Source organism: Azolla caroliniana, unplaced genomic scaffold (assembly GCF_043228905.1).
Source record: "Azolla caroliniana isolate FFs.n. ecotype wild unplaced genomic scaffold, voAzoCaro1.0.p SCAF_15, whole genome shotgun sequence".
NCBI classification, from domain to species: domain Eukaryota; kingdom Viridiplantae; phylum Streptophyta; class Polypodiopsida; order Salviniales; family Salviniaceae; genus Azolla; species Azolla caroliniana.
In genome coordinates, this window is record NW_028230450.1 from 19,099,087 (window position 1) to 19,122,129 (window position 23,043).

The following is a 23,043-nucleotide window of genomic DNA, read 5'->3' on the forward strand; positions in this document are numbered from 1 at the left end:
TATTTGGGAAATTGGATATATTTCCTAAAACACCAACAATCAATAAAATATACTCGTGGGATTCACGAAGTTTAAGATAATCTATCTCTTTCAATCTAAATTCATATTCTTACATAAATATTGATTAATGTAATACTTGTGGGATTCACAAGGTTTGATCTCTTTTCTCAATCTACTCTAATCTATTCTAAATTATTTCAATTTATTACTACGATTTAGATAAACTAAAACAATTATACTTGTGGGATTCACAAGTTTCTATATCTCTTTCTTATAATCTATTCATATTCATAACTAGATTAGCCTCAAATTCTTCCTCCTCCTAGTCCAAAACCTCGGCGGTTCCCACCCGACTCACGCAACGATCCGGAGCCGAAAGGCACGACAACGATCTTTTGAATGTGTAAAAATGGGAAGCACCATTTTTTATTTGACTAGTGGTTAAGGTGATAGACTCGAAATCAATTGGGCATTGCGTGCGTAGGTTCGAATCCTATAGTCAACACATTGTTATTATGGAACATAAAAATTTGCGATTAAGAGCTACCATATAAGATAATTGATTTGTAAAAATGATAAGCACTATTGTTGACTTGGTGGAGTAGTTTAGGCGATAGACTCGAAATCAGTTGGGCATTGCTTGTGTAGGTTCGAATCCTATAGTCAAAGCATTGTTATTATGGAACATAAACATTTGCGATTAAGAGCTACCATATTAAGATAATTGATGTGTAAAAATGGTAAAAAGCACCATCTTTGATTTGACCAGTGGATAAGGTGATACACTCGAAACCAGTTGGGCATTGCCTACATACGTTCGAATCCTATAGTCAACGCATTGTTATTATGGAACATAAAAATTTGCGATGAAGAGCTACCATATAAGATAATTGATGTGTAAAAATCATAAGTGTGAAAGTGTTTTTAGAATCTAAGCCATTGAACATTAGAAGAATATAAAGTATGGATAACTCACATTTAGAGGCTAAGAACACGAACCAAGACCTTAGGAAGAAGTCAAAAGTAAAAGTAAGAAACCAAGAGAAAAGTAAAAAGAGAAAAAGCGGACCATAAAAAATAGTAAAAAAGAAATGGTCATAACTCACTCATTCGTTATTCACCCAAATATTATGTTTAAATATAGATTAGAAAGCTTGTAAAGAGAGCTATCTATATCTTTTTCAATCACTAAATTTGGAGCTTTGAAGAGGGAGATATGACAATTAGAAGGTCACTGGGTCTTAGCTAAAAATAAGTCTCATTCGAAACAGGTAATATGTCGCATTCTCTTTTTCATATCTTAGTGAGATGTTAAAAAATGCCTTATTTAAGTAGAATTTCAACAAGGCACGACGCATGTGTATGTGGTTTATGAAAACATAGCGAAAAAAAGAACTAACTAATATCACGTCAACAAAATCATCCGACGTATATTCTATCTACCATGTTTTTGTCCAAATCTTAGACAGGGGTGTATTTGTCAACACAAGTATAATAGTAACACGGGTCCTTGTGCATATTCTAAAAAGCATGCCCCATTGAATAAGTGGCTTCTTCTAATTATGTGTGTATATTTAAATATAATACATCTTAAAGCAAATTGTGAACCTTGCAATTAAGAGATACTACTATGTCAAGAGAAAATTTCCATTGACATGTGATACATGACACTGTCAATGTATAAATAAACTAGTCTACAATAACATTCTAATCATACGAGTAAATGATAGAGTATAAACTTATCTCCGATATACCCCAAATGATAAAGGAGAGTTTAGATAACATGTACACATACAAGTATACTTAATTTCTAAGTTCAATGATTGTTACACGAAAATTATAAGTAAGCTCAACTTATATATTACGTCAAAATTTAACAATTCATATTGTTCAAAATTTACAATAAGCCATAACCATTCAATTGAATAATAAGTTTGGTAAAGCCGTCTACTTAGGATTAGCTCTTTCATCAGGATTGTCCTCATTGGCTTCGTCAGTACGCTAAGTTGAATTGTTAGTATGTTCAGACTCTGAAACGTCTTCTAATTCAACAAGTTGCCCTGCGTCTTCATCTATAGTTCCACAAGTTTTCTAAAAGTCATCTGGAACATCTAAGTTTTATTGATATGCTTTGCCCCAACTTCTTGGTCTTGATCAGGACAACCCCAGATACCTTGGATCCTCATTTTGATGACATTAACTTGCTCAAGGTCCTTCTCTAATGCAACAGAGTTCCTGATAATCTTTAAGGCGTATGTTTTAGTAGTACATGACGGTAGAATGAAATTGCACAGGTAACATCAAACTGAAGAATAGAATATAACGTTAATCTAAATTGATGTAAGTTTTATATTATATACCTGTGTCAGAAAACTAATCTAAAACCCATTGAAAATTTGAAAAAATAAAAAATCTTGGATTTTTAATTGGAATCCAATGCGATGCACTAGATTTCAGTTGAAAATCCAAGTTTTTTTTTTTTGTAATTTTAAAATTTTTTTCCATTAAAAAATAAAAAATGGATTTTCAGCTAAAACACTATGCACTACATTATATTTTAGTATATATAGTTAGAATCTAATGCAATGCGTTGGATTAGAGTCGAAAATACATTTTTCTTTTTTCTTTTTCCAATGTTATTTATTTATTTATTTTCCATAAAAAAAAAAAATAAACGGCTTTTCAACTAAAATCCGATACACTACATCAGATTGTAGTCTATACAGCTAGACATTGATGCATTGCATTAGATTTTAGTTGGCAATCCTCTTTCTTTTCAATTGTTTTTCATTTTTTCAAAAAATAAATAAAAATATATTAAAAAAGTGGATTTCCAACAGAAATCTAATGCACTACATCGAATTTCAATTAAAAATCCAAATTTCTTTTAGGTTTTTCATAAAACAATGAGATAATAAAAAAATATTACATTTTCAACAAAATCTGAACCATTGAGTCGGATTTCAATTGCAAATTAATGTTTTATGAAAAAACATAAGAAAAATATTGGACTTTCAATGGAAATCCGATGCACTGCATCAGATTTCTGTTGAAACTCAGTGATTTTGAACGGAAATCCGATGCAGTGCATCGGATTTCCATTGAAAATCCTGTTGAAAATGATCTGTTTTCAACGGGAATCCGATGCACTGCATCGGATTCCCGTTGAAAACACATCATTTTAAATGGAGAAAATCACAATTTGTTTATTTTTAACACGTTTTTAGAGAAAAATATAAACAAATAAGAAAATTTGTAAACAAACAAGAAAAAGTGGACTTTCAATGGAAATCCGATGCAGTGCATCGGATTTCCGTTGAAAATCCATTTTTTTCAATTCCTATATATTTATTTATGATAAAAACAAAAACAATTCAAAACAAATACAAAAACAAATTCAAAATATCTGAAAAATTGGAAACAAATAAGACAAAATGGATTTTCAATAGAAATCCGATGTAGTGCATCGGATTTCTGTTGAAAACCCATTTTTTGCAATTTTTATTTATTTATTTATGGGAAAAAATGAAAAAAAATTTAAAAAATACAAAAAAATATTTTAAAATATGAAAATTTGGTAACAAATAGCAAAAAGTGGACTTTCAATAGAAATCCGATGCATTGCATCGGATTTCCTTTGAAAATTCATTTTTTCAATTTCTATATAGTTATTTATGAGAAAATAGACAAACAAAATACCAAAAAATTTCTAAAAACTATGAAAATTTGGAAAAAAATAAGAAAAAGTGGATTTTCTACGGAAATCCGATGTAGTGCATCGGATTTCCATTGAAAATCTATTTTTTCAATACTTATTTATTTTTTATAGAAAAAATTCAAAAAAATTCAAAGAAAAAAGAAAATTTGGAAAAAAATACGTAAAAGTGGACTTTCAACCAAAATCCGATGCAGTGCATCGGATTTCCGTTGGAAATCCATTTTTTCAATTTTTATTTATTTATTTATGGGAAAAATAAAAACAAATTCAAAAACAATTCAAAAAATAAGAAAATTTTCAAAAAAATTAGAGAAATTGGATTTTCAATTGAATCCAATGCACGGAATTGGATTTCCATTTAAATCTAATTTTTAAATTTTTATTTATTTATTTATGAGTAAAATAAAAAATGTTTATTTATTTATTTATGGGAAAATGTTTTATTTTTTCAATTTGTATTTATTTATGTATTTTCGGGAAATCCATGCAATGTATCATATTTTTGTCTATGTAGCTAGAATTCAATGCAATGAATTAAAATGCAAAAGTATTTTTTTAATGGAAATTTTAAAAAAAATTCCAAGACTTACAGGAATCTGATGCATTATATCCAATTCTAGATGTATAGAGTAAAATTCGACATGTTGCGTCAAATCTGGATGGAATGAATCGGATTTCTGTACGACATCAAAGGCTTACTATGAGAATCTAAGAAAAATGGAAAACATCTTTAAGACATTTTTTAGATTCTAATGATTTTGGTAGAAAGCTTCTCTCACATAATCTAATCTTGTAAATGGAAAGTACATAATGAAATATCATAACCAAAAAGTGAGGAGGAAAGATGCATCAAGCACATCTACTCTTACATTGGATAATGTTTATATATTAGTGTATGACTTATCTTTGACCAAAACAAGTTACCTGTGACAGACCACAATGAAGATACTAAAAGAGGATCTGGAATGTGGCTTCAGACACAACACAAAGACAAACAAGAAGCATGACTCATAAACTCGATGAGGTTGGATTGCAATTGGATCAACACAATGCATTAGTTGCCATTGATGATGAGGATGAGACCTCATAAACTCGTACTAGTTCATCTAATGGGTATGAGGATGATGACATAAACTTGAAAAATGATTGTCCTGATACGTTAACTATAAATATTGTATTGCACATCAAGATTTGGATTCAGAATTTCTATAAATATTGGGGTTAGTCATTTTGGACATTCATTTGTAAGTTTGGCATGTCCATTATTTAGGCATTTTTTTGAACACCTAAATTTCCGTACATGTTAAAAATCAATATATTTTTGGGTCATTTTTAAAATTCCTTTACGCATGCGGCACCCCTTTTTGTGAATCACCCTAATTTGTGTCATTTTTTGATGGACAGTTCTCAAAATGCGACATATTACCTGTTTCAAATGTCCCGGTGTTTAAGAGATAAAAAGCTTCTAAAAATAGCGTGAACAAGGAAGAAGAAGTGGAGGTTAAAAGAAGAAGTGGAGGTCCTAATAGAGGAGGAGGAGTCTTAGGAAGAAGTATCTTAGAGGAAGAAGATGGTTCTTAATAGTGGGTTTGAGTGATGGGTAGCAGTAAGAAGGTCTTTGGTTTTTAAGTTCATTGTGGACTTTATCCTCTTTGTATTGACTTCAAGTGGAATATTATAACATTCTTATCTCTTTCTTATCTTCCCTACCTTTTATCTTAATTTCTTGAGTTTTCCTCTCTAAATCGTAGTTACCTAGATCTATATAATCTATTATAATTCACAACTCCATCTAATTAGTTTGGTCTAGCCCCCATATTCTGTATGAATATCCCTTGTCTTATACACCCTATCAATAAGCACTATCGTTGACTTCGTCGAGTGGTTTATGCGATAGACTCGAAATAGTTGGGTATTACTTGCATAGGTTCGAATTCTATAGTCAAAGCATTGTTATTATGGAACATAAAAATTTGCGATTAAAAGCTACCATATTAACATGATTGATGTATAACAATGATAAGCACCATTGTTGGCTTGGACGAGTGATTAAGGCGAGTTCGAATCCTACAATCAAAGCATTGTTATTATGGAACATAAAAATTTGCGATTAACGGCTATCATATTAAGATGATTGATGTGTAAAAACAATAAGCACCATCGTTGACTTGGCCGAGTGGTTAAGGTGATAGACTCAAAATTTGTTGGGCATTGACTGCAGAGGTTCGAATCCTACAATCAAAGCATTATAATTGTACATCATAAAAGAGTTGGATTTTATGACACTTGATGGCATCATTGACTTGTTTGAATAGTTAAGGTGATAGACTTGAACCGTATTGGGCATTGGCTGTGTAGGTTCGAATTCTATAGTCAACACATTATTATTGTGCAACATAAAAAATTGTGATGAGGGCTATAATATAAGTTACTTAATTTTCATAAAAGTGGTAAGCACTCATTGTTGACTTGGCTGAGTGCTTAAGGTGATAGACTCGAAATCTATTGGGCATTGCCTGCGTAGGTTCAAATCCTACAATCAATGCATTGTTAGTGTGGAACATAAAAATTTGAAATTAAGAGCTACCGTATAAGATAATTAATGTGTAAAAATGGTAAGCACCACGTTTGATTTGACTAGTGGTTAAGGTGATAGACTCGAAATCAGTTGGGCATTGCCAACGTAGGTTCGAATCGTATAGTCAACGCATTGTTATTATAGAACATAAGAATTTGCGATTAAGAGCTACCACATAAGATAATTGATGTATAAAAGTGGTATGACAAAGCACCCATCGTTGACTTGGCCGAGTTGTTAAGGCGATAGACTTGAAATCTATTGGGCATTGCCTACGTAGGTTCGAATCCTACAATCAACGCATTATTACTGTGGAACATAAAAATTTGCGATTAAGAGCTACCATATAAGATAATTAATGTGTAAAAATGGTAAGCACGACGTTTGATTTGACCAGTGCTTAAGGTGATAGACTCGAAATCAGTTGGGCATTGACGACGTAGGTTGGAATCCTATAGTCAACACATTGTTATTATAGAACATAAGAATTTGCGATTAAGATCTACAACATAAGATAATTGACCTATAAAAGTGGTACGACTAAGCACCCATCGTTGACGTGGTCGAGTGGTTAAGGCGATAGACTCGAAATCTATTGGGCATTGCCTGCGTAGGTTCGAATCCTACAATCAATGCATTGTTAGTGTGGAACATAAAAATTTCCGATTAAGAGGTACCGTATAAGATGGTTAATGTATAAAAATAGTAAGCACTATCTTTGATTTGATCAGTGGTTAAAAACAATAAGCACCATCGTTCACTTGGCCAAGTGGTTAAGGCGATAGACTCAAAATCTATTGGGCATTGCTTGCATAGGTTCGAATCCTACAATCAAAGCATTATAATTGTACATTATATAACAACTGGATTTTAAGACACTTGACAACCTCATTGACTTGTTCGAGTAGTCAAGGCGATAGACTTGAACCCTATTGGGCATTGCCTGTGAAGGTTCGAATACTATAGTCAACACATTATTATTGCGCAACATAAAAAATTGTGATTAGAGCTACAATATAAGTTACTTAATTTGTATAAATGTGGAAGCACCCATTGTTAACTTGGCCGAGTGGTTAAGGCGATAGACTCAAAATCTATCGAGCATTGCCTGCGTAGGTTCGAATCCTACAGTCAATGCATTGTTAGTGTTGAACATAAAATTTTGCGATTAAGATCAACCGTATAAGAGAATTAATGTCTAAAAATGGTAAGCACCTCGTTTGTTTTGATCAGTGGTTAAGGTGATACACTCAAAATCAGTTGGGCATTGCCGATGTAGGTTCGAATCCTACAGTGAACGTATTGTTATTATGGAACATAAGAATTTGTGATTAAGAGCTATCATATAAGATAATTGACGTATAAAATTGGTATGATCAGTGATTAAAAATGATAAGCACCATCGTTGACTTGGCCGAGTGGTTAAGGCGATAGACTCGAAATCTATTGGGCATTGCCTACGTAGGTTCGAATCCTACAGTCAACGCATTATTATTGTGGAACATAAAAATTTACGATTAATAGCTACCATATAAGATAATTAATGCGTAAAAAATGTAAGTACCATGTTTGATTTGACTAGTGGTTAAGGTCATAGACTCGAAATCAGTTGGGCATTGCCTGCGTAGGTTCGAATCCTACAATCAATGCATTGTTATTATGGAACATAAGAATTTGCGATTAAGAGCTATTACATAAATACTTGATGTATAAAAGCGGTACAACTAAGCACCCATCGTTGACTTGGCCGAGTGGTTAAGGCGATAGACTCGAAATCTATTGGGCATTGCCTGCGTAGGTTCGAATCCTACAGTCAACGAATAACTAGTGTGGAACATAAACATTTGTGATTAAGAGCTACCATATAAGATAGTTAATGTGTAACAATGGTAAGTACTATCTTTGATTTAACGACTTATTAAAATTGATAAGCACCATCGTTGACTTGGCCGAGTGGTTAAAGCGATAGACTCGAAATCTATTGGGCATTGCCTGCGTAGGTTTGAATCCTACAGTCAACGCATTGTTACTATGGAACATAAAAAATTGCGATTAAGAGCTTGCGAATAAGATAAATAATGTGTAAAAAGTTTAAGGACCATGTTTGATTTGACCAGTGGTTAAGGTGATAGCCTCGAAACCAGTTGGGCATTTTCGAATCTTATAGTCAACGCATTGTTATTATGGAACATAAAAATTTGCGATTAAGAGCTACCATATAAGATAATTTATGTGTAAAAATGATAAGCACTATGATTGACTTGGTCGAGTTGTTTAGGCGATAGACTCAAAATAGTTGGGCATTGATTGTAGGTTCGAATCTTATAGTAAACACAATGTTATTATGGAACAGAAAAATTTGTGATTAAGAGCTATGATATTGAGAGCATTGATGTGTAAAAATGATAAACACCATCGTTGACTTGGCCCTGTGGTTAAGGTGATAGGCTCAAAATATGTTGGGCATTGCCTGCCTAGGTTTGAATCCTACAATCAAAGCATTACAATTGTGCATCATAAAATAACTGGATTTTAAGACGCTTGACGATAACGTTGACTTGTTCGAGTAGTGAAGGCCATAGACTTTAACCCTATTGGCCGTAGGTTGTGTACGAATCCTATACTCAACACATTATTATTGTGCAACATAAGAAATTGTGATTAGAGCTACAATATAAGTTACTTAATTTGCATAAAATGGACAAGCATTGATCGTTGACTTGGCCGAGTGGTTAAGGTGATAGACTCGAAATCTATTGGGCATTGCTTGCGTAGGTTCGAATCCTACAGTCAACGCATTATTAGTGTGGAACATAAAAATTTGCGATTAAGAGCTTTCGTATAAGACAATTAATGTAGAAAGAGCGTAAGCACCTGTTTGATTTGACTAGTGGTTAAGGTGATAGACTCGAAATCAATTGGGCATTGCCAGCATAGGTTCGAATCCTACAGTCAACACATTGTTATTATGGAAGATAAAACTTTGGGTTTAAGAGCTATCACATAAGATAATTGACCTATAAAAGTGGTATGAGAATACACCCATCGTTGACTTGGCCGAGAGGTTAAGGCGATAGACTCGAAATCTATTGGGCATTGCCTACGTAGGTTCGAATCCTGCAATCAACGCATTGTTAGTGTGGAACATAAAAATTTGCGATTAAGAGCTACCATATAAGATAGTTAATGTGTGAAAATGGTAAGCACTTTCTTTGATTTGACCAATGATTAAAAACGATAAGCACCACTGTTGGCTTGGCCGAGTGGTTAAGGCGATAGACTCGAAATCTATTGGGCATTGCCTGCGTAGGTTCGAATCCTACAGTCAACGCATTGTTACTGTGGAACATAAAAATTTGCGATTAACAGCTTGCGTATAAGATAATTAATGTGTAAAAACGGTAAGCACCACGTTTGATTTAACCAATGGTTAAGGTGATACTACAGTCAACACATTGTTATTATGCAACATAAGAATTTGCTATTAAGAACTATCACATAAGTTAATTGATGTATAAAAGTGGTAGGTCTAAGCATCCATCGTTGACTTGGCCGACTGGTGAAGGCGATAGACTCGAAATCTATTGGGAATTGCCTGCGTGGGTTCAAATCCTACAATCAAAACATTGTTAGTGTGGAACATAAAAAATTGCGATCAAGAGCTACCATATAAGATAATTAATGTGTAAAAATGGTAAGCACTATATTTGATTTGACCAATGATTAAAAACGATAAGCACCATCGTTGACTTGGCCGAGTGGTTAAAGCGATAAACTCGAAATCTATTGGGCATTGCCTCCGTAGGTACGAATCCTACAGTCAACGCATTATTACTGTGGAACATAAAAGTTTGTGATTAAGAGCTTCCGTATAAGATAAATAATGTGTAAAAAGTTTAAGGACCATGTTTGATTTCACCAGTGGTTAAGGTGATAGCCTCGAAACCAGTTGGGCATTGCCTACGTAGATTCGAATCCTATAGTCAACGCATTGTTATTACGGAACATAGAAATTTGCGATTAAGAGCTGCATATAAGATAATTTACATAAAAAATTGCGATTAAGAGCTTGCGAATAAGATAAATAATGTGTAAAAAGTTTAAGGACCATGTTTGATTTGACCAGTGGTTAAGGTGATAGCCTCGAAACCAGTTGGGCATTGCCTACGTAGATTCGAATCCTATAGTCAATGCATTGTTATTACGGAACATAGAAATTTGCGATTAAGAGCTACCATATAAGATAATTTACATAAAAAATTGTGATTAAGAGCTTGCGAATAAGATAAATAATGTGTAAAAAGTTTAAGGATCATGTTTGATTTGACCAGTGGTTAAGGTGATAGCCTCGAAACCAGTTGGGCATTGCCTACGTAGATTCCAATCCTATAGTCAACGCATTGTTATTACGGAACATAGAAATTTGCGATTAAGATCTACCATATAAGATAATTTATGTGTAAAAATGATAAGCACTATGATTAACTTGGTCGAGTTGTTTAGGCGATAGACTCAAAATAGTTGGGCATTGCTTCTAGGTTCGAATCCTATAGTAAACGCATTGTTATTATGGAACATAAAAATTTGTGATTAAGAACTATGATAGTGAGAGGATTGATTTGTAAAAATGATAAGCACCATCGTTGACTTGGCCGAGTGGATAAGGTGATAGGCTCGAAATTTGTTGGGCATTGCCTGCCTAGGTTTGAATCCTACAATCAAAGCATTACAATTGTGCTTTATAAAATAACTGGATTTTAAGACGCTTGACGATAACGTTGACTTGTTCGAGTAGTTAAGGCCATAGACTTGAACCCTATTGGGCATTGGTTGTCTATGAATCCTATACTCAACATATTATTATTGTGCAACATAAAAAATTGTGATTAGAGCTACAATATAAGTTACTTAATTTGCATAAAATGGGCAAGCATTGATCGTTGACTTGGCCGAGTGGTTAAGGCGATAGACTCGAAATCTATTGGGCATTGCCTGCGTAGGTTCGAATCCTACAGTCAACGCATTATTAGTGTGAAACATAAAAATTTGCGATTAAGATCTTCCGTATAAGATAATTAATGTGTAAAAATGGTAAGCACCACGTTTGATTTGACCAGAGGTTAAGGTGATAGACTCGAAATCAATTGGGCATTGCCGGCGTAGGGTCAAATCCTACAGTCAACGCATTGTTATTGTGGAACATAAGAATTTGCGATTAAGATATTATGGAACATAAGAATTTGCGATTAAGAGCTATCACATAAGATAATTGACGTACCCATTGTTGACTTGGCCAAGTGGTTAAGGCGATAGACTCGAAATCTATTGGGCATTGCCTACGTAGGCTCGAATCCTACAATCAACGCATTGTTAGTGTGGAACATAAAAATTTGCGATTATGAGCTACCATATAAGATAGTTAATGTGTAAAAATGGTAAGCAGTATCTTTGATTTGACCAGTGATTAAAAATGATAAGTACCATCGTTGACTTGGCCGAGTGGTTAAGGCGATAGACTCGAAATCTATTGGGCATTGCCTGCGTAGGTTCGAATCCTACAGTCAACGCATTGTTACTTTGGAACATGAAAATTTGCGATTAAGTGCTTCCATAAAAGTAAATTAATGTGTAAAAATGGTAAGCACCACGTTTGATTTGACCAGTGATTAAAAATGATAAGCACCATCGTTGACTTGGCTGAGTGGTTAAGGCGATAGACTCGAAATTAGTTGGGCATTGCCGGCGTAGGTTTGAATCCTATAGTCAACACATTGTTATTATGGAACATAAGAATTTGTGATTAAGAGCTAATAGATAAGATAATTGACGTATAAAAGTGGTACCACTAAGCACCCATCGTGGACTTGGTCGAGTGGTTAAGGCGATAGACTCGAAATCTATTGGGCATTGCCTGCGTAGATTCGAATCCTACAATCAACGCATTGTTATTACGGAACATAGAAATTTGCGATTAAGAGCTACATATAAGATAGTTAATGTGTAAAAATGGTAAGCAGTATCTTTGATTTGACCAGTGATTAAAAACGATAAGCACCATCGTTGACTTGGCCGAGTGGTTAAGGCGATAGAATCGAAATCTATTGGGCATTGCCTGCGTAGGCTCGAATCCTACAGTCAACGCATTGTTAGTGTGGAACATAAAAATTTACGATTAAGAGATACTATATAAGATAATTAAAGTGTAAAAAATTTAAGGAACATGTTTGATTTGACTAGTGGTTAAGGTGATAGACTCGAAACCAGTTAGGCATTGCCTACGTAGATTTGAATCCTATAGTCAATGCATTGTTATTACGGAATATAAAAATTTGTGATTAAGAGCTACCATATAAGATAATTTATGTGTAAAAATGATAAGCACTATGATTAACTTGGTCGAGTTGTTTAGGCGATAGACTCAAAATAGTTGGGCATTGCTTCTAGGTTCGAATCCTATAGCAAACGCATTGTTATTATGGAACATAAAAATTTGTGATTAAGAGCTATGATATTAAGAGGATTGATGTGTAAAAATGATAAGCACCATCATTGACTTGGCTGAGTGGTTAAGGTGATAGGCTCGAAATCTGTTGGGCATTGCCTGCCTAGGTTTGAATCCTACAATCAAAGCATTACAATTGTGCATCATAAAATAACTGGATTTTAAGACGTTTGACGACAACGTTGACTTGTTTGAGTAGTTAAGGCCATAGACTTGAACCATATTGGGCATTGGTTGTGTACGAATCCTATACTCAACACATTATTATTGTGCAACATAAAAACTTGTGATTAGAGCTACAATATAAGTTACTTAATTTGCATAAAATGGGCAAGCACCGATCATTGACTTGGCCGAGTTGTTAAGGTGATAGACTCGAAATCTATTGGGCATTGCCTGCGTAGGTTCGAATCCTACAATCAACGAATTATTAGTGTGGAATATAAAAATTTGTGATTAAGAGCTACAGTATAAGATAAATAATGTGTAAAAATGGTAAGCACCACGTTTGATTTGACCAGTGGTTAAGGTGATAGACTCGAAATCAGTTGGGCATTGCCGGCGTAGGTTCGAATCCTATAGTCAACACATTGTTATAATGGAACATAAGAATTTGCGATTAAGAGCTACCACATAAGATAATTGATCTATAAAAGTGGTACGACTAAGCACCCATCGTGGACTTGGCCGAGTGGTTAAGGCAATACACTTGAAATCTTTGGGGCATTGGCTGCGTAGGTTCGAATTCTACAATCAACGCATTGTTAGTGTGGAACATAAACATTTGCGATTAAGAGCTACCTTATAAGATAATTAATGTGTAAGGATGGTAAGTGCCATCTTTGACTTGACTAGTGATTAAGGCAATAAACTCGAAATCAATTGGGCATTGCATGCGTAGGTTCGAGTCGTATAGTCAACGCATTGTTATTGTGGAATATAAAAAATTGCTATTAAGAGCTACCATATAAGATAATTGATGTGTAAAAATGATAAGCACTATCATTGACTTGGTCGAGTGGTTTGGTTGATAGACTCGAGATTAGTTGGGCATTGCTTGCCTTTGTTCGAATCCTATAGTCAACGCATTGTTATTATGGAACATTCAAATTTGTGATAAGAGCTACCATATTAATGTAATTGATGTTAAAAATGGTAAAAAGCACCATCTTTGATTTGACTAGTGGTTAAGGTGATAGGCTCGAAAACCGTTGGGCATTGCCTACATAGGTTCGAATCCTATAGTCAACGTATTTTTATTATCGGACATGAAAATTTTCGATGAAGTGCTACCATTTAAGATAATTGATGTGTATAAATGAAAAGCACTATCGTTGACTTTGTCGAGTGGTTAAGGCGATAGACTTGAAGTAGTTGGGCATTGCTTACATAGGCTCGAATCCTATAGTCAACGCATTGTTATTATGGAACATAATTTTTTTTGATTAAGAGCTACCATATTAAGATGATTGATAAAATGATAAGCACCAGTGTTGACTTGGCCGAGTGGTTAAGGCAATAAACTCGAAATCAGTTGGGTATTGCCTACGTAGGTTTGAATCCTATAGTCAGCGCATTGTTATTTTTTGTAGAACATAAATATTTGTGATTAAGAGCTACCATAGAGAAAGGATAAGCACCATCGTTGATTTTACCGAGTGGTTTAGTTGATAGACTCAAAATCAATTCGGCATTGTTTGCGTAGGTTCGAACAGAAAATTTTGTGACTAAGAGCTACAATATAAGATACTTGATGGGTAATAAAAATGCTAAGCACCATTATTGACTTGTTCGAGTAGTTAAGCCGATAGACTTGAACCTTATTGGGCATTGGCTATGTCGGTTTGAAATTGCGATTAGGAGCTACTTGATTTGTAATAAAAATGGTAAGCACCCACCGTTGACTTGGCCAAGTGGTCAAGGCAATAGACTCGAAATCTATTGGGCATTACCTGTGTAGGTTCGAATCTTACAGTCAACACATTATTGTTGTGGAACGTAAAAATTTGTGATTAAGAGCTACCATATAAGATAATTGATGTGTAAAAATGGTAAGCACTATCTTTGACTTGGTCGAGTGGTTAAGGCGATAGACTCGAAATCAGTTGGGAATTGCTTGTGTAGGTTCAAATGCTATAGTCAATGTACTGTTATTGTGGACATTAAAATGTGTAATTAAGAGCTATCATATAAGATATACCTTATGTGTAAAAATGATATAACTTGGCCAGGTGGTTAGGGCGATAGACCTGAAATAAGTTGGGCATTGCCTGCGTAGGATCGTATCCTATAGTCAATGCATTGTTATTGTGGAACATAAAAATTTGCGATTAAGAGCTACCATATAAGCTAATTGATATGTAAAAATAATAAGCACCATCGTTGACTTGGCCGAGTGGCTAAAAATTTGAAACTAAGAGCTACAATATGTTCTCACCTGGAGAGTGATCAACCTAATGCATTGTCTAATACCATGTAATTGTGTTACTAGCTGATGACGAAATGATCTTAGGTGAGGGAGATACGAGTCCAAAGCATGATCATGAAGACATATTTATTACACTTCCAGGTACATTTCAAAAGCCCTCTAAGAAAACAATGATTTAGATCATAACAACCCTATTATAGTGGTGCTTTTGGTGCATTCTATAGATACTATTATGAAAGCTTCTGTTGACAACATGGTTGTTTACGTACCCGTATTTAACGTTTAAATACGGATAGTACCTCATCATTTGTATAGTACGTATTGTACCTCAATGTTGTTCAGTCAAATATCATGTACATTTGTCCAATATGGTATTTAACGTATTTATAAAAAAACAAGTATAATACGTAGTTATAAAGAAAACGTAAGTAAAACCCCAACAAAAAGCTAAAGAAAAAAAAAGATTTTAGTGAAAAAGAAGCCAAAGGAAGGAAGAAAGAAGAATAGAAGAGACGACGATGAAGAAGATGAAGAAGAAGAAGAAGAGAGAAAAGAAGACATAAACCTGTCCTGACTTGGAGTGTGATAATCATAGAAGATAGTTCAAAAGAAGAAGAAGAACGAAGAAAAGAGAAACCTATCATGAGTGTGATAATCGTAGACGATTCCTCAATCTATGAAGGCATAATTGTAAATAATTTCAATTTGATGTAGAATATCGTGATACACACTTACACTGATTTATAGAATAAGTATTTTAGGATGTGAAATGTTCAAATGTCTTATATGCATTTTAGGATGTAGAACTATCCTTTACATCACAAAATTGTGTAAACATAGATGTTTTTTACAATATTATAGATATTTTTTAGAAAGGTAAATAATTTTCAAATTCTAGAAGTATTTGACGTACTATACGTATTTTATAAGTATTTAACATATTAAGAAAATGTATTTAACGTATTTTTAAATTGGGAGGTACTATACACATATTAATACATTATATACGTATGGTATCCATACCGTACCTAACGAACCTAACAAACTTGATTGACAATGAGCTCCAACCTACGATTGGCACCATCCCTAAATCTGATGAACACTTAGATGTTGTGGAGAAGATGACTGACCCTACCACTTGCAATGGGTTGTCTACGGTTGTACAGTATGACGATGTAACAATATGTAAAAATGAGGCTATTAACCTCCTATGTTCATAGTTGCTGGTATGTTCGCAAACTTTTGAGTATGTGAGTTGATACTAATATTCTCTGGGATCCCATTATTTAGGCTTACAAGAGTAGTTAGATTCCCAACTACAATCAAACGAATCGGGAACTATATGGAGCACAAGTGAAGAGTAAGATTCTGGGACTAACCTTTGCACGGAGGCAGACTCTGGAAGCACATCTTCCACACATGAGGACTGTGAAAAGAAGGAAGTAGGAGCATTCATATTTGAAGAGCACCTGGCATGTACAAACAACAATTTGTCTAAAGAAGCCCATGAGGAGTGTGGAAAGAATATCCCTAGTACTGAAGAGGAGCCTGATTGTACTGAGAACGAGCATACTAGCATCACCCATGAGGATCGGGCAATAAAGACCACCCAAGAAGGGGGGCACAATTGTCTTAAGAATGAGGTGACAACCACCGTACAAGAGGAATTGACCATGAGTACTGCCAGAGCCCACATACAACAGCCTGATTGTACTAAGAATTTGCTTACTAGCATCACCCATGAGGATAGGGCAATAAAGACCACCCAAGAAGGGGAGGATGGTGGTCTTAAGAATGAGTTGACTATCACCAGCCAAGAGGAGTTCACCATGAGTATTGCTACAACCCACATACATGAGCCTAATTGTACTGAGAACGAGCATACTAGCATCACCCATGAGGATAGGGCAATAAAGACCACCCAGGAAGAGGAGCATGGTGGTCTTAAGAATGAGATGACTATCATCATCAGTCAGGACTTGACCATGAGTACTACCACAACCCACATATAGGATCAACAACATGTGGAGAACAAGATGAGTGATAATTTGACTATCAACAGTAACTTTGTAGATGTGTGTACAAGCATTGCAGTTACAGAAAACATAGTTGCTCTCTCAAGCTTGCCACTGGTACAAGGTGCCCGTACATCCAACATTGTCTCTGATGCCTCTGATGATGAAGTGCCACTTAGTAAACTGATACCTAAAGTCTTTAAGATAAAGAAGAATGTAAAATCACAAAAGACTGGCACCAATAACAAGCGCATTACAAGATCGACGAATTTGTGAAATGGTGCCTGATTGCCTTTCTATTGAGAAGTTTGTACTTGAACTATAGCTAAACTGTTAGTGATGTTTGTACTTGAACTATTGGTAATACCAAAATATTGTCTAAATTGCTAATGTGAAATGCTGAACTGACTCCAGTTCACTCATCTAGTGTTGTTAGCGTAATGTGAAATTCTATATTGCTAATTGTAGAGAATGAGAATGTACTCTATTGTCAATTGTCATGCAACCATGATTGTGTTGAACTACAGTTGAACTGTTAGTGATGTTTGTACTTGAACTATTTGTAATACCAAAATACTGTCTAAATTGCGAATGTGAAATGTTGTATTGACTCCAGTTCACTCATCTAGTGTTGTAAGCGTAATGTGAAATTCTATATTGCTAATTGTAGAGAATGAGAATGTATTCTATTGTCAATTGTCATGCAACCATGATTGTGTTGATTTCAAATAAGATACTATCTCCGTCTGTGTATTTGGGAACATTTGACATTCATATTAGTACTAAACTAAGATGTATGTATCTGTGAACATTTGACATTCATATCAGTATTATAATGACATATGTTATATCCGTCTAACTGAGAAAAGTTGGGAGACTACTATGTATTAGTGAACATTTGACATTCACATTTGTACTAAACTAATATGTATATTGTAATAAGTTTGGGACATAGTCAGAGTTGAATAGAGACTTAGCACAATAGGGATTAGACTATTGGTATTGATACTTGAATAAGTTTGGGCCATATTTATGCTACTAAGTATTGATACTTGAATAAAGACTTCACACCCTTAACCCTAGAAACAAGCAACTCTATAATTACCATGAACACTTACAAAACAAGCGCAATAAATACTCTAAACACTTTAGAAGAAAGATGAAATATATCGATTCACTTGTCAATCATCCAAATTAATAACCGATCTAGATACAATGTACAAATAGTGAACTACTAGAGGATGTTTTTCAGTTGCCAACTACAATGTATTAATAGGGCGCCTTTCAAGCATTAAACAGAGAGACCTCCCCCAATATGTGCTCATGAACCTCATGTATTATAGTCCAGTGTTATGTTCTAACCAACACATCCAAATACATAGTCATGTTATGTATATCTTAGTATATTATTACTAGATTATATATTTAAGTTGTAGGAGTTTTTAGAAAGTTCAAGAGGGTTTTAGAATATTCTCGAGAATATTCTAACACATATACTTCAACTCACAGTATAAATACTTGTAACCTCCTTAGTCCCTTTCAAGGGATTCAACACCAGACACTGACACGTCGATCTAGTATTCTTGTTTAGCCCCATCTTCTCTCCTTGATTTAAATCTCTGTCTTTATGCTCTTGTATTGTTCCCAATGTCTTAAGCTCATCATCTTGTTGCTCCCAACTTCCCGAGTTTCTATCCCCATCATGTCGAGTTCCACATTTGTAACCTTATCGGTTGTAGTCTCGTCATCAGCGCTTTGTCATAGTCTAGGGTGAGAATGGGAAAAACCGACGAAAAGGGGGGTCAAAATGTGCATGTGCAATGTGTGTGCACACAAACGCAATTAATTGTGCACATGTAAAAGAAAGGGTGGAAAGGAGGTATAGAAGCTTGTGTAAAAAGTAAGAGAGAGGAGAGATAAAAAGTAGAGGGGAGACATGCTCTGAATTTGTAGATATAGAATTAGAGAGTTAATGGACTAGTGGGTAGTCACCTTGACTTCTAGCTAGAGGTGTATGGTTCAAATTTGGTCTTACAATGCAACGTGATTTAAGAAACTTTATTCCTTTTGCATTGAAGACAAAATTGGCGACCTCCCTTCTTTTTTTCCTATAAAAGGAGGTCGAGGGGGGCTCATTTGGAAGAACGTTTTGGGAGGAGGAGACTATCGCCATTTTTCCTTCGGAGCTCTTCATCTTCATCTTCACCATTTCTCTTCATCTCATACCCCTTCATCCCCTAATCGCCACGTGCTCGTCTTCTTCGCGTTGGCAGTCGAAGTGCTTGTTTATGGTTCTGTTGAGCCCGAGCTTAGTTGGTTCGACGTTGCTTCGCCCCTGTTTGTCGTTGCGAGCCCGTGTGCTCGCCGTTCGGGTGGTCGTGGTTCGTTGGGGTCGGCATTTTTGTGGTGCTCGTGTGTTCGTCTTCTTCGTGTTCGTGCTTCGTGTTTGGATTTGCTTTTGTCTCTAAGAGCATTTAGTATTTATGTTTTGTTGAGCTTGTGGTTAACTAGAAGTTGCAACATTGTAATCAAACCCTATTTTATAAAGGGCCCTCTTGTGTTGGAATCGAACACACATATATTTCTTTGGCCAAAATCATTCGTGTTTTTTCTTTCTTTCTTTATTTGTTCTCGTCCCCTTGTACGTTCGGCCTTCTTGTGACAAGGGAGAGTTTCGGGTGTGCCCATGCACCTCTCCTCCTCATAAAGGTGCACGAGCATTTGTGCGTGTGTTTTGTGTCTTCCTTGTACGTTCGGTCGTCTTGTGACGATGGAGCGTTCGGGCTTGCCCATGCATCTCTCCTCCTCATAAAGGCGTACGAGCATTTATGCGTGTGTTTTGTGTCTTCCTTGTACGTTTGATGTCTTGTTACAAGGGAGTGTACGGGCATGCCCATGCACCTCTCCTCCTCATAAAGACGTACGAGCATTCGTGTTTGTATTCTCGTCCCTTTCCTTGTACGTTCGGCGTCTTGTGACGAGGCAGCCTTCAGGCGTGCCCATGCACCTCTCCTCCTCATAAAGATGTACGAGCATTCGTGTTTGTGTTATCGTCCCCTTGTGCCTTCACCTTGCGTGCTCATCTTTGCTTGTACCCATTTGATCACTTGGCTCGTGCGATGATCTCGAAAACTCGACGAGTCGTGATCAACGAAAGCCACCGGCCCCACAATAGGGGCAATGAGCCCTTGGTCGGGAAGGGGTTGGGAAGTAGTATTGCCGTAAAGCAAACCTCGGGTCTTCTCTATCCCTTCGTACTCTCTAGTCCAAGACCCCCGTGGTCCCGCCCAAGTAACACACGTGCGCGAAGCTTCGCGACAACAAGTACTTTACATCCATTAATACTGATTTAGTACAGATACAACACAGAGTACAGTACAATGTGCCCATGGAGAACTATCAACATAGATTAAAAGATAATTAGTGCAAACTTTTAAGAATGGACAATAATATGAGTACAAGACGAGTACTTTATATCCTTCAACACTCTACTGATTTAGTACAGATACATCACACAACACAGTACAATGTGTCTATGGAGAACACTCTACAGGGATTAAGAGATAATAAACATAGATTCACGTGAAAGGATAGTACTATGTGATCAATCAAGAACACTTAAAATAGTTACAAGCATAATTAGTATGCATGCATCCGTTTGAATAGTACCGTGTTGTCTATCAAGAGTTTTTTATGTAGCTAAAAACATAAAATAGTATTGATGCACAAGGGCGGATAGAACTAAGTTGGAGGTGACATGATAGGAGAATACCCACTTGTCTTGCAAGAATACAGTTAGTGTGTAGATAATTAGTACAAACGCAATAGGGAGTACCATATTAAGATGTAAACTTTGAACCCAACAAGTAGGAGAATTACAAGTAGTATTGATTCACGTGAAGGATGAGCACTGACACAATAATTACTTCCTTAGACATTGCATTATAAGTACTAAACATATGGATTAAAAATTACTTAGCGATAAAGTAGAACGATCGTGCCGCTTTAAACTACGAGGCAACACCATCAAACCAGACCCAATGGCGGATAAAGCTAAACCCTAGAGACAATAAATCTGCATGGTGAAGCTTAAAACAATGTTGAACAAATAATGTATCATGCTTTTTATCATCTGAAATCTAAAATATTGATTTCTTATGTAACTCACCGTCTTGTCTCCAATAGCAATTATGTACAAGTATTGTACATTGATCATTGTACCAATGCATTGATTGAACCTCATTTTGAACATTAAATGTATAGTTTTTTGCAAAGTCAATAACGGATATGATGACATCCGGTGGTAGGTTATTAATACATTTGTTACTCCTTGGGGTAGGACTAGCCCTAACACAGGGTGTCCCTCTAGGACACTTCACCAAAGGGGTGGTGCAAGTGGGGTAGGCGTAGACCGTGATACAAATGTTTCCTAACCGGCTACTAACCGGCGTGGTTAATGATCACAATACACGCGTAAGATAGATTCTATTAAGCACAAAACGGTAATTAACTAAAGCTTCAAAGATTAAACAAGATTTAGAACAACAACACTTTCATTAATTAACCGCTTTGTGCTGAATAGAATCTATCTTACGCGTGTATTACGATCATTAACCATGCCGGTTAGTAGCCGGTTAGGAATACGTTTGTATCACGGTGACGAGTTGTTACGCTCTTTGCGTGTGGAAAGAGGCGGGACCGCGGGGGCCTTGAACCAAGGAGCGTGAGGAAGAAGAGAGAGAGAGAAACCAGCTTGTAGAAACACAAAGGGAGAAAGAGGGAGAGAACAAAGTCTTAATTACAAAATCAATAACGATTACAACCGGCAAGCTGGCAACGGACCCAACTCAAGTGAACACACACACACACACACGATGCTCACACATGCACATAACCCCGACTGCATTGTGGAGCCTCTGTCGGAAGCACACGGGCTGTCCACGAAGCAGAGGCAACTCAGTCCAAAATCCTGCAGAGAATGACGAACGATGGAGGAGAGAGCTCAGTCCCAGTCCGACAACACTTCCCCCTCGCTCCCAAAACGCGATAGCTTTATCCGCCTTCTTCCTTCCCTTTTGTAGGCCGTCGAGGCAGACCGTTGCACCCTCGTTTTCCTCCATTTATTCTCTGTCCTTCCGGACAGAGATACTCTTCGATTTCCTAGACATTCAGTGCATCACATCTCGTCTATTTACACCCATCGTCCTATTCCTCGTTATGTACAAGGTATTAATTGGTGTGGAAAAGTGTAGGGCTGGTTCATGCGCCCTGCTTCGCCGATTCCGCTTTTGGCCAGTTTTCTTCACGACATCCACCCCCACCAAACCGCGCATCCACCGGTATGCACCGGAGAGGGACAGATACCGGAGAAAACCGGTTCACTCGCCGCTCTCCGAACTATCAGCGTCCCCGAACCGATCGTCGTCGTTATCGCTCCCCCGCTCCGGCTCGTCTTCGTACCACTTCTTGAACGCTTTAATCCGCTTCCCGGCTACCAGCACTGCCAATCGTGTCCCGTCGAGCTCCGTAAGATGGTACGTGTCGTTGTCGTTAGTGCTTGTCACCGTGTAGGGCCCGAACCATCTCCTTGCAAATTTGCAGGTCCCCTTGTGCTGGTTGTTGAGGCTGCTGTCGTAAACCAGCACCCAGTCACCTTCCTCGATCTTCTTTAGTTGTAGCCGGTGCGTCCGGTCGAACCAGGCTTTGTTTCGTTCCCTTGCCGTGCGCAGCTTCTCCTTCGCCCGTTCCACGTCCTTCGGCCTCTGCTCAAGTTGCCGGATCCACGCCGTCAACAACTCTTCC

At 36.4% G+C, this 23,043-nt stretch overlaps 18 non-coding genes across 18 annotated transcripts; all 18 read left to right on the plus strand.

Moving 5' to 3' along the window:
- Positions 1-6,515: 6,515 nt before the first annotated feature.
- On the plus strand, positions 6,516-6,597 carry TRNAS-UGA (transfer RNA serine (anticodon UGA)). Its single transcript has one exon. It is a non-coding gene; the product is annotated as a tRNA-Ser (tRNA).
- Positions 6,598-6,849: 252 nt separating this feature from the next.
- Positions 6,850-6,931, plus strand: TRNAS-CGA (transfer RNA serine (anticodon CGA)). The gene has a single exon. It is a non-coding gene; the product is annotated as a tRNA-Ser (tRNA).
- Positions 6,932-7,351: 420 nt separating this feature from the next.
- TRNAL-CAA (transfer RNA leucine (anticodon CAA)) lies at positions 7,352-7,433 on the plus strand. Its single transcript has one exon. It is a non-coding gene; the product is annotated as a tRNA-Leu (tRNA).
- Positions 7,434-7,700: 267 nt separating this feature from the next.
- TRNAS-CGA (transfer RNA serine (anticodon CGA)) lies at positions 7,701-7,782 on the plus strand. The gene has a single exon. It is a non-coding gene; the product is annotated as a tRNA-Ser (tRNA).
- A 251-nt stretch (positions 7,783-8,033) lies between these two features.
- TRNAS-CGA (transfer RNA serine (anticodon CGA)) lies at positions 8,034-8,115 on the plus strand. Its single transcript has one exon. It is a non-coding gene; the product is annotated as a tRNA-Ser (tRNA).
- A 120-nt stretch (positions 8,116-8,235) lies between these two features.
- TRNAS-CGA (transfer RNA serine (anticodon CGA)) lies at positions 8,236-8,317 on the plus strand. The gene has a single exon. It is a non-coding gene; the product is annotated as a tRNA-Ser (tRNA).
- A 693-nt stretch (positions 8,318-9,010) lies between these two features.
- TRNAS-CGA (transfer RNA serine (anticodon CGA)) lies at positions 9,011-9,092 on the plus strand. Its single transcript has one exon. It is a non-coding gene; the product is annotated as a tRNA-Ser (tRNA).
- Positions 9,093-9,343: 251 nt separating this feature from the next.
- On the plus strand, positions 9,344-9,425 carry TRNAS-CGA (transfer RNA serine (anticodon CGA)). The gene has a single exon. It is a non-coding gene; the product is annotated as a tRNA-Ser (tRNA).
- Positions 9,426-9,545: 120 nt separating this feature from the next.
- Positions 9,546-9,627, plus strand: TRNAS-CGA (transfer RNA serine (anticodon CGA)). Its single transcript has one exon. It is a non-coding gene; the product is annotated as a tRNA-Ser (tRNA).
- A 413-nt stretch (positions 9,628-10,040) lies between these two features.
- On the plus strand, positions 10,041-10,122 carry TRNAS-CGA (transfer RNA serine (anticodon CGA)). The gene has a single exon. It is a non-coding gene; the product is annotated as a tRNA-Ser (tRNA).
- A 1,113-nt stretch (positions 10,123-11,235) lies between these two features.
- TRNAS-CGA (transfer RNA serine (anticodon CGA)) lies at positions 11,236-11,317 on the plus strand. The gene has a single exon. It is a non-coding gene; the product is annotated as a tRNA-Ser (tRNA).
- Positions 11,318-11,579: 262 nt separating this feature from the next.
- On the plus strand, positions 11,580-11,661 carry TRNAS-CGA (transfer RNA serine (anticodon CGA)). The gene has a single exon. It is a non-coding gene; the product is annotated as a tRNA-Ser (tRNA).
- Positions 11,662-11,781: 120 nt separating this feature from the next.
- Positions 11,782-11,863, plus strand: TRNAS-CGA (transfer RNA serine (anticodon CGA)). The gene has a single exon. It is a non-coding gene; the product is annotated as a tRNA-Ser (tRNA).
- Positions 11,864-11,983: 120 nt separating this feature from the next.
- TRNAS-CGA (transfer RNA serine (anticodon CGA)) lies at positions 11,984-12,065 on the plus strand. The gene has a single exon. It is a non-coding gene; the product is annotated as a tRNA-Ser (tRNA).
- A 92-nt stretch (positions 12,066-12,157) lies between these two features.
- TRNAS-CGA (transfer RNA serine (anticodon CGA)) lies at positions 12,158-12,236 on the plus strand. Its single transcript has one exon. It is a non-coding gene; the product is annotated as a tRNA-Ser (tRNA).
- A 119-nt stretch (positions 12,237-12,355) lies between these two features.
- TRNAS-CGA (transfer RNA serine (anticodon CGA)) lies at positions 12,356-12,437 on the plus strand. The gene has a single exon. It is a non-coding gene; the product is annotated as a tRNA-Ser (tRNA).
- A 707-nt stretch (positions 12,438-13,144) lies between these two features.
- On the plus strand, positions 13,145-13,223 carry TRNAS-CGA (transfer RNA serine (anticodon CGA)). The gene has a single exon. It is a non-coding gene; the product is annotated as a tRNA-Ser (tRNA).
- A 1,474-nt stretch (positions 13,224-14,697) lies between these two features.
- On the plus strand, positions 14,698-14,779 carry TRNAS-CGA (transfer RNA serine (anticodon CGA)). The gene has a single exon. It is a non-coding gene; the product is annotated as a tRNA-Ser (tRNA).
- Positions 14,780-23,043: the final 8,264 nt, after the last annotated feature.